Here is a 10732-nt window from a genome sequence, read left to right as displayed (position 1 = left end):
TAGGATATCAAGGAGGGACAAGGATATCCATCTGGCCATGGGAACCTTTAAAGTTTGTTGGGGCAGAATAAGGCTGGTATGGTGACAAACATGTCTGCATGAGAACCTAAAAAGGACTGAGTATGGTCAGGAAGACAGGTACAGTGGTCTCTAAGCAACTGAAAGGCAACGGCTCATCCCATGAATGCATGGGAAGCCCATGTTGGGGCTAGGACTGCAATGATTTCTCACACTTCCTTGGGATAGAGAAGAAAGGGCGAAGAGTGAACAAGAGTGAGAAGCACAGCTAAGAAAAAGGAAACGGGACAAGTAGGTTTTTATTTCTTCCTTTCTTGCTGAGCACTTCTCCCTAAAAGCCCCCTGTTCAAACTCTCCTCAACTTGAATTAGGAACAGGCCTTCATAAGTTAAACATAAATTGTATATATCATAAATTTTAAAAAGTGTGTGCAGTTAAGATCAAGCCCTTCAACATTCTAGTATGGAGACAGAAGGTCTTGAAAGCCCCTACCCTTAATTGAGAAGCAATTGGCAGTTGATAGGTTTTAGATGCGAGAGTATGTATTTTTTGAAGGGTGTGGCTCCTGGTAGGTCAACAGTACTCCAGCTGATGGCTGTACATCCATGGGGATATGAGGATATGGGCAGCAAAGATTGGAATGAGTGGGGAAGAAGGAGAAGGAGAGGAAGACAATGATGACAAAAGTGAGGAGGGGGAGAGGAGGAAGGGGAAGAGAGTATATTGAATAAGTACATTTTTCCCCTTGAGGGAAAAAGGAATATTGCTGTATTGGGGGAGCAAGGAGGCCCTAATCATTCTGTGGGATGAAGTTTGAGTGCATTCAGAGGGGCTGAAAGACATGCACATAGGTAGCTATTAGGAAGTTACATCTGTTCTTTTGTGGTGTGACTGAGAGCAGGGTGGGTTGTTTTCAACACCTAGACACACTGTTTATTGTTTCTGTAGGTAGAGTGAACCAGTCAGGCTGAGGTCACGCAATTCTTTATGACTAGGGGACTATAGACTAATATACCCTGACTCAGTTCCTCATGACCTGGGCCTATTACCCAGCTGGAGTAGGCTCAAGATCAGCATCCATCCATGATTCAAGGCTGGCCCCACGTATACACACAGGATGATATGAGCAGTTCAGAGTCTAATCAGTGTTGACATTCTAAGTCAGAATAGCTCCTGGGGTAGGGAAGGACAGCATGGAAGGGCAGTGTGCATGCTCAGCTGTGGGACAGGCTACTTGGGTGGGCACTATCAGCCCCTGTGCTATGGTCCCTCCTAGAAGTGAGAAACAAATTAAATTTTATACTCTATCAAGGGGCAAAGGCATTCAAATTCAGAGTCCTAGAAAGCTATCCTTTAACAAATGTGAGCTAGCAGACACAACTCTTAGAGCACAGGCCTGAATCAGGCTATGCCTCTCTACAGGTCTCTCTAAGACAGAGTTCTTCTGTGACTTGACAGGTCTCAATTTGTGGTATCTGATTCCTCCATGCTCCCTGCCATGTACAGTATGTGAAACTAAATCATGTGATGTAAAATTCTATCACCCCTGAAAGCCAGGCCCTTTCTTTGTTCTGCAGACTGGTCCAGATTACTCCGGGAGATGGCTTGGGGATTTGGTCCACAGATGCCAGAGAGTGCTCTGCTCTCTGGCTTCCCCACCTCTATCCCTCTCATCTCATGGCCTCTCTCTCTCTCTCTCTCTCTCTCTCTCTCTCTCTCTCTCTCTCTCTCTCTCTCACACACACACACACACACACACACACACACACACACACACACACACACACACACATTTTGGCCTGAAAAGCTAAATGGGAAAATAAACATAAGGTCTGCCACCAAGGTCCAGCAAAGGCAGGATTTTGTTAGTCAGTTCACATTGTTACCGGACAGCGGACAATCAATAGTCACTGCTCTGTAAAGTGGCCCCATCCTGTAAGAACAGAGCCACAGAGCTCTGCCATGCTCCTGCTGTCATCTGTCAAGACATATCTAAAGGTGCATATGTGTAAGACCCACTGAGCTCCTTGTGTTTGCTCTGGGAGCTGAGACAAGACAAAGTCAGGAAGCAGCCAGGGCTTGGCATTGACGTGTAAATGAGCCAAAGATGAAGCCCATTTGCTGTGCGCCTGATCTCCATGTCAATGCTTGACTCTTCTGTCAGTCTCTACAGAGGGGAGTCAGGGAATAGGCATTCTTCTTATCACCCCTGAACACATGTTAAAAATTTACTCCCTGAAATGGCTGTGAGCAAACACAACGAGGCAAAGGAGGGGAAGGCACTTTCTAGGTTGATTCACATGCAAACTGTATTTTGAAGTTATTCATCTTCTTTGAAAGGCAATCACTGCCTTGTGGAGAACTCTGACTTGAGTTTTTGGCAGCCCCATTTAAAGGTCCAGGGTCCATACTCAGAGGCAAAGTCCATTAAGGCAAGAGGGAGGGCTAACAACTTGACTAAGTGGATTCTCTACCCAGAATCTTCTAGAATCTCAGATTGTTTATCTCTAGGATCATTGAGACTTGATGGCTTCTGTTTAGGCCTCACATTTAGATCATTTATGATGACAAACTCAGTCTCCTGGTCTTCATGGAAATGAGTAAAGTTGGGACACTTCAGATATTCTAAAGAGTCTTTGGTAGTCTTAGCAGATCAGCACATTGATTTGGGAAGAAGCAAAAAATCCTAGTTTCAGACAGTATGTATGTATAACTACGGGGTGCTGAGGACCTGAGGCTTACTTCTGAGTTTCATTGAACTCTCAACTATATGCTTGTAGAAGAAAGAAAGGAAGGAAGGAAAGAAAGAAAGAAAGAAGGAAGGAAGGGCAAACTGGATTTGTTATGGCTTGACATGATAGGAAGGAGGGAGGGTCAGTATTCTCCAGAGGAACAGAACCAATAGAATAAACAAGAATCAAAGTAAGAGTTGTTCGATTGCCTACCTAATATGGTCAGAGCAGCCCCACAATGACTGTCTCACACTGGAAAGGCTGAAAAGCTGGTGGTTTCTCAATGCCCAAGTAAAATGCTTATGCATGCTGGACTGTATCTCTTGGTTAATTCCAGGTCTCATCAAGTTAACCGTCAAGATTAAGTAGCATGCCCACTAACTGTTCTAAAAGACACATTAGGCAGGCAGAGTGGAGTAGGTGAGATCTTGGTGATTTAGCTCAATGTGTGGTTTGAAAATGTCTGGTCAGGGAGTGGCACTATTAGGAGGTGTGGCCTTATTGGAGGATGTAACTGTGGGGTGGGCTTTGAGACTCACCTAGCTGCTCATGAGACGGTTTCTGCTGGCTTCAGTCAGGTCAAGATCTAAAACTCTCGGCTTCTTCTTCTTCAGCACTGTTTCTTCCTGGATATTTCCATGTGCCCTGCCATGATGATACTGGACTGAATCTTCAAACCTGTAAGTTAGCCCCAATTAAGTGTTGTCCCTTATAAGAGTTTATCATAGTATCTCTTCTCAGCCAGCAATGGAAAGCCTAACTAAGACACTCAGCATATTTCAAAGTCTTCGCGGAGCTGAACAGAGGCAGGAGGACTCTCTGGGAATGTGTATTGGGCTCTTCCTGCACAGTGCATCTCCTGGAAGCAGCTATGAGGATTCCCTGTGACCACTGCTTATGAGTCCTGCTCACTTCCTGCTTCTTCAGGGTACCATTTTAACTGTATACAGCTACTTGAATGCTCTGCATAAGGTATGAACCCTCAGGCTGTATCCTATGAGATGCTCCTGGGAACCCTCTGGGAAGCTTCTTCCTACCCAGACGGGATTGGTTTCTATCAACCATGTGACCTTTAGTTCTCTAGCACTCCCTGATAGCTGTCCTGCTGGTTTACAACATGATTAAACACAAGTATCCAAAAGGCCATGGCCGTGCCTTCTGGCATACACATGTAGAGACTTGGCTTAGTCCTCATTTATACATCTTATTTTTGCTTTCTTAAAACTAAATGTGCTTAAGGACAAAAGGATTTGTTATACAGTTATGGAGCTATAGAGGTAAATGGGCTGAGAAGAGCCTCTGCTTCCCCACTGGCCTTCTAATGTGTGCAAGGTCTTCCCACAAGTGGTCTACTCGGAGAGAAGGAAGCTGGTCAGCCTCTGTCGGCAGGGTAGTCAAACCCCACTGACCTGCAGAACCTCCTCCACTCTCAGCTCTTCATAAGCCTTCCTTCCTTGGTGAGAGTGAATCATGATTGTCAGCTTAGTTGAATTTAGTACCGCCATGGCTGTAGTTAAATGCACTTCTGCATGGGCCTTCTATTTTGTTCCACTGGTCTATGTGTCTGATTTTTGTGCCAGTACAAAACCAGACATGTTTTGGGTTTTTTGTTTGTTTGTTTAATTGGTTGGTTGGTTGATTGGTTGGTTTTGCTGTTGTTTTGCTTTGGTTTTTAACCTATTTTTTTATTACCGTAGCTATGAAATATATCTTAAGAGGTGTAACAGTATTCCTTCCACCACTGTTTTAGGACTGCTTTGGCTATCAGGGATATTTTGTGATTTATAGCCTCAAGCTTTTCTACCCGTACCCAGTTTCATGAAATAACAACTCGGATACTGAATTATTATAAATAAACGCTTAGGCCATAAGCTTTGGCTCATTCCTTCTAGCTTGTGATTTAATTAACCCAGTTATTCTATGTACTGCCACGTGGTTAGCTACCTCCCCTCAGATTTATGCAACTATCTCCTCCAGAGTTTAGGGCAAATCCCTCTTCCTACCTGACTCTCTCCCAGGAATTTCCCCATCTGTACCTAAACTTCCACCTCCCTATTTCCTGTCTAAGCTCACAGGCCAACAGGTTTTTATTGGCCGGTGAGGCTTCCACACATTACACAAGAGATTCTCTCTACAGTGGTTTCACATACATTCTTGAATTTTGTTTCCATGTTTGTAAAGGATGAGATGGGAATTTTTGATTGAGATTACATAGAATCTGTAAATTTCTTTTGGTAGAAGGCTCATTTTCACAATACTGATTCTACTAATTCACAATCCTAGGAGTTTTGGGTTTGTTTTGTTGTTGTTGTTGTTGTTTTCATTTTTAGTGTCTTCCTCCATTTCTTTCTTCATAAAATTTAAATTTCCATTACAAAAGTCTTGCACCTCTTTGATTAAGTTTATTCTTAGACATTTATGGAAACCATTGTGAATGGGGCTGTGGGCATGATCTCTTGGTGTGTTTGTTGCTGAAGTATAGAAAGGCTATTGATTTTTGTCAGCTTGTTTTGTCACTTTGATGATCTCATTGATAATTTCTAGAAGTTTTGGGTGAGAGTTTGAGATCTCTATTATATAACGTCATATCATCTGCAAATGGGCATAATTTGATTTCTTTCATTTTTTCTACTTGTAGCTCTTTAATTTCCTTCTCTGCTTTATTGCTCCAGCTTGTGCTACAAGAACTTTCCTGAAAAGAAATGGGAATCATGCACAACCCTGCCTCATCCCTGACTTTCATGGACTTGCTTTGAGTTTCCTCCTTCAGGTGATATTGGGTATGGATTTGTCATCCATCGCCACCTTTATCACGTTGAGGTATGTTCCCTCCAGCTCCTACTCTATTATGAAGGAAATTGACATTTTCAAAGATTTTTTTCCACACCAATTGAGATGACCATGATGTTTTTGTCTTTAAGTCAATTTATACAATTTATTACATTTATTGATATATATATATATATATATATATATATATATATATATATGCTACCCCCTTCCTAAATCTCTGGAATAACGATGACTTGATCATGGTGGATAATCTTTTTGTTATGTGCCAGCCTATGGTTTGCAAATATTGGGGGGGGGGAATCTTTTGCGTGTCTGCAAGAGGAGTTTCTAGATTAGGTTAAGTGAGATAAGAAGGCACTCTCTAAATGTGGGCATTTCACAGCCTGGGTATGGTTGGGATAAAAGAAACAAGCAAGCAGGGCACCAGCATTCGTCTTTCTCTACTGCCTGATGGCAGATGTAACACAACTAGTGTCTTCCCACTCCTGCCACCACACCTCTGCAAAATGGCGGACTGTACCTCGACCCACAAGATGAAATAACCCTGCCTTCCTTACATATTTCTGCCAGATATTTTGTACCATCAGGAAGAATATAAAGCTCTCTGTTTATGTCCATGCCACCAGGCTCCCAACTTTTCATATTACTGGTTGAAGAGAGTGGCTAGGAGCCAGCCTGGTTCTCCATCACCACACACACAGATTCATGTGGCACTAAAGAAAACATGGGAACATGACACCGGGACTCTCTGCTTACTCTGCTTACTCATAGTCTCTCTTCTTCTCATCGTGATGTTAGGGTTGTAGGGGTGAAGTGAGGAGTTAGGAGCCTCCTTACTGTTGTCATTCCAAGCCAGCATATCTCCTGGGGTAGAGAAGGACAGCATGGAAGAACAGTGTGTATGCCCAGCCGTGGAACAGCCTCCACGGGTGTGCTATATCAGTCTCTGTACCAGGTACCTTCCAGAAGTGAGAAACAAATTAAAATTCACAATCCATCACATACGTGACAAGGGGCAAAGGCATTCAAGTGCAGACCCATTAAAGCTATTCTTTAACAAATGTGAGCTAGCAGACACAACCCTTAGAACACAGGCCTGAATCAGGCCCTGCCTCACCACAGGTCTCTCTGAGACAGAGAGTTGGGAAGCAGTCTGTGTTGTGAGTTGCCAGCTCTCAATTTGTGGTACCTGATTCCTCCATGCTCCCTGCCATGTACAGTATGTGAAACTAAATCATGTGATGTCAAATTTCCCATCATCCCTGAAAGGTTATGAAAGTCAAGCCTTTCCTTTGTTCTGGGGACTGTTCCAGACTCCTCGGGGGGATAGCTTGGCAATTTGGTCCAGAGGTGCCAGAGATAAAGGGAGCTGCTCTCAGAGGAGGCTCCTCTGGCCTTTCGACTGCCATCCTTTTCACCTCTTCCCCATCTCTCTCTCTCTCTCTCTCTCTCTCTCTCTCTCTCTCTCTCTCTCTCACACACACACACACACACACACACACACACACACACACACACATATCCTTACCCTTAATGAAGCTCCTATCTAGTCTTTACAGAGAAGCTTTTCTTCCATTTAAAGTATCATCCACTTAGATCTCCATATATCCCATGGTTTGTTTATGTCTAATGCTCTCCCTCTCTCGTGGCCAGAAGGTCTGCTCATTCTCAACCTCCCTTGGGAACTAAGCACTAACATCTCCAAACATGTCTTTAATTTGTAAAAGGTAATTTATGATAATGGCATGAGCAGAATGGTAATGGTGTAGATATGCTCTGTGTGCGCCTTATTGTGGGAGATATGGTGTATATGTGTCTTGTTGGCATCCTGAACGTATGTGAGTGTGAGTGTGATGTATCGCATGATGTACATGTGCGTTGTGGGGAATGGGTACACATTTGACAGGTCGTGTACTTACATAAAGGTTAAAGGTGGGTGTGTGGTGGTAGGGAAGTGTCTGCGGTATATGTTGTGATGTGTGGAATGGCATATGAGCATGTTTGTGAGTGGTGTGTATATGTGTAGGCCGGGATGGGTGTGGGTTGTTGGTACTATGTGTTAGGGCTATCTTTAAGTGTTCCTGTGTCATGTGTGTTTGTATATACTGTGGGTGGGTCATACACATATAAAAGAGTTCATGTGTGTGGTCTAAGTGGTGTACATGTAAAAGATGACACAGGTACATGTGAACAAATGTGTGTGTGTAATGTGATTGTGTTGTCTGTGTGCTATGTGTTGTGATGTGTGAACTGCCTGCCCCTGTCCTCCGTGCTCTCATATGTGTAGAATGGGGTGCCCTGTGTGTCACATGGGTCTGTAGTATCAACAACAGCTCCAGCAGGATCTCTGGTCAGACCTACCATCTGACCAGACTGAAGCCTCAAACCTTGTAGAATCTGTGACTCTTGAGCCTTCCTGTTGGAGCTGAAGAGACAGGAGTGGACAGGGAGCGGTGGGCATCCCTATCTCCTCTGCCCACAACTGAGGGTGAAACACTGAGTCCAGGCCCTTCCAGAACCTGAGACAGCAAATGAACTGTGTCAGGATAGACAAAGTCTCTCTGGGTTCCCTTTTATCTGGATAGTAGAGCCACTGGGAGTGAGAAGGGAAGCCCAGCCAGCAAGGAGGAGCCTGTTACACCCCTGATTGACAGCTCTGAGGAGTCAATCAAGACATCCTACTCTAGAGAAAGCATCCCTTTCTAGAATGGTCCTTGTGTGGTTACACACTTCATGAAATTGTGGATGAAAGACGCTGGGTCCCTCTTTTCCTGGACATAGACACAGCTTTTCCTATGGACAGCCTATAGCTGTTTCAATCTGGTGACAATTACATTGATAGTTTTGGTGTTTTGCTCTGAAAAGCAGCCCCTTCCGCAGTGAACTGCTCCCATCCCCAACTCCTGGAAAAGACTCCACCCCCTGAGACAGAGGGATGGGCCACAAATCTGTCTGCCAAGCTTCCATTTCCTTTTCATCTAGAAAGAACACAGTGACAGCCCTGCTCATAATGGCAATATCTCCCTCAAAGTACACCGGGAAAAAGTGTGCACGGCTGAGTAAATTAGGCCTCCTGTTCCTAGCCCTGCTCGTTTAGAGCCGTCCTTTCCCACACTGGGACAGAAGTCAGGTCTTTGGACATGACAGGCAAGCAAACCCTGTTCTATTTTCACTGCCATTAAAAGAGGAGGGGAGGGGATGTGAAGGACAGGGTTGGGAGGCCAGCTGCTCCCCACCCCCACCCTTCACCTCAGAGTCCCTAGCGCCTCTCATCCCATTCTCCCATAAGCAGATGGTATCAGGGCTAGGAGTCTGCATGGAAGCTTGGGAAGCCAGGATCCAAACACAGGACAGACAACCCACAAAGCTCTAGTTGTTTTGTGTCCCAACAACCATATTACTTGTGATTCTGCCTTTAAAGCCACACAAATTAAAAAGGCATATAGCTAGAGCCAATCCAGCCATCTGTCCGGTGGCCTCAGAATCCCACCCAGAAGATATCCTAAGATAAGCCCAAATTTGTATCTGTCCACGTGGCTTCCAGAGAACAGCTACTACAATCAGATATCTCTAGGTAGCTCTCCCCTCCCATCCCCGTGCAGACTTGATTCTGCTCACCTAGAAGAACCTTCCTGCCTCAGGAAGTGTGGGAATGAGGAGACATGACTCACTGAGCCAATTAAAGTGGGAAATTCGCATTACCGAGCAGGCTCTGCCTGCTTGTTTCAATTAGGAGCAGAAGTGTTCCCCCCTTTCCTTCCCAAGCAGAGGATAACGGGACCGCGAGGAGATGAATCTGGACTCCTTCGAGGGAAAATGTAAGAGTGCACAACTGAAGTCAGAAGCCTCACACTCACTGGCCAGAGCTGGTTGAGGTCAGAGCTGCACAGAAATGTTTGAAGAATGCCCGTCAGGAGAAGACAAATGTTTCCTGCTCGCTGGCTGTGCTCTCTCTTTAACTCTTCTCAGGCCCATCTCTGTGAGACCAGGCAGCCCCTTGCAGCTGTGACCTCTCTAAACTGCCAGCCTCAGATGACTGACACTTCATCAATTTTGCCTGAACTGTATTTGCAAGCCAGTCTCCGGAGGATTGGCCAAGTGCACCAAGCATGGGGGCATTTCCCTACCAGAGCCAGATTGCTGCAGAAGGAGGGGGTTCTTCCCACCTTCTCCCAGTGGCCCGGGCAAACAGCCTAGGGGCCTCTCGGCCGAAGGGAATGAACGGACCTCTGATTATTCCTTGTAAATTTTTCATGAGGACATCTGCCCATGTTCCTCTCCCTCTGAGTAACCCTCTCTATCTCTATCTCTCTCTCCCCACCTCCTCCCTCTCTCTGTCCTCCTTTCTTACTCTCTCCTCCCCTCCTCTTCTATCCCTGCCCCCCACACTCCAGTCTCATTCTCACCCCACCCCTCTCTCCTTCCTTCCTCTCCCTCAAGTCTTTCTCTCTCCTCCCCTCCTCCCTCCTCTCTCTCTTTCCTATCTTTCCCCCTTCCTCCCTCCCTTCCCTTTTTTCTCTCCTCCCCCTTCTCCTCCCTTTTCTCCCTCCCCTCTCCCTCCCTGTGTTCAGACTTCTGACAACTCCTGAAAAATGAGAGCCATTGGGCCTCAGCTGCCATTAGTCAAGGCATGCCTGATGTGGGGGTGTGAGCGCGGACCTCAGGCTGAGAGGGGCCAAGCTGCAGGGACTGGTCTTGGAGACAAAAGACCAAGCAGAATGGATATTATGGATAGGTGGGCGACAAAGCCCTCCGGACCGGTAGGTTTGGTTCTGCAGACTCAAGGCTCTCTGTGCCTGTAGATCAGAGTGACCCAGGCTTCCCCTGACGAGCCCTCCTGCCTCCCTGGTTCCTTGAGTTGGCTTCCTGATCGAAGGCACAGTCCAAATCCAAACAGAGAGATTGGACTGTGTATATAGGGTGTCGAATGTTCTTTAAATATCAAAATATAGTCAAAATATAGGAGTAGGGGGGCGGGAGGATAAGCCTCAAAATCCTTTCTTTCCACACAGTTCAAACTAAGGGCCCACAGCTCTTTCTCATTAATGTGCCCAATCATGCCGATGTCCTTTTTGTGCCCCCTTTGAAGTGACATGTGCTTCAATTTATTTTTAATCTTCTAAGTGATGTCAGGACGGCAGCCCATGCACACGTGAAGTCCCTGGCCTTCTTGGCTGTTGTCTGAAGCA

The sequence above is a fragment of the Rattus norvegicus genome, chromosome 6, assembly GCF_021556685.1.
Source record: "Rattus norvegicus strain SHRSP/BbbUtx chromosome 6, alternate assembly SHRSP_T2T, whole genome shotgun sequence".
Classification (NCBI taxonomy): domain Eukaryota; kingdom Metazoa; phylum Chordata; class Mammalia; order Rodentia; family Muridae; genus Rattus; species Rattus norvegicus.
This window is presented reverse-complemented; position numbering follows the sequence as displayed.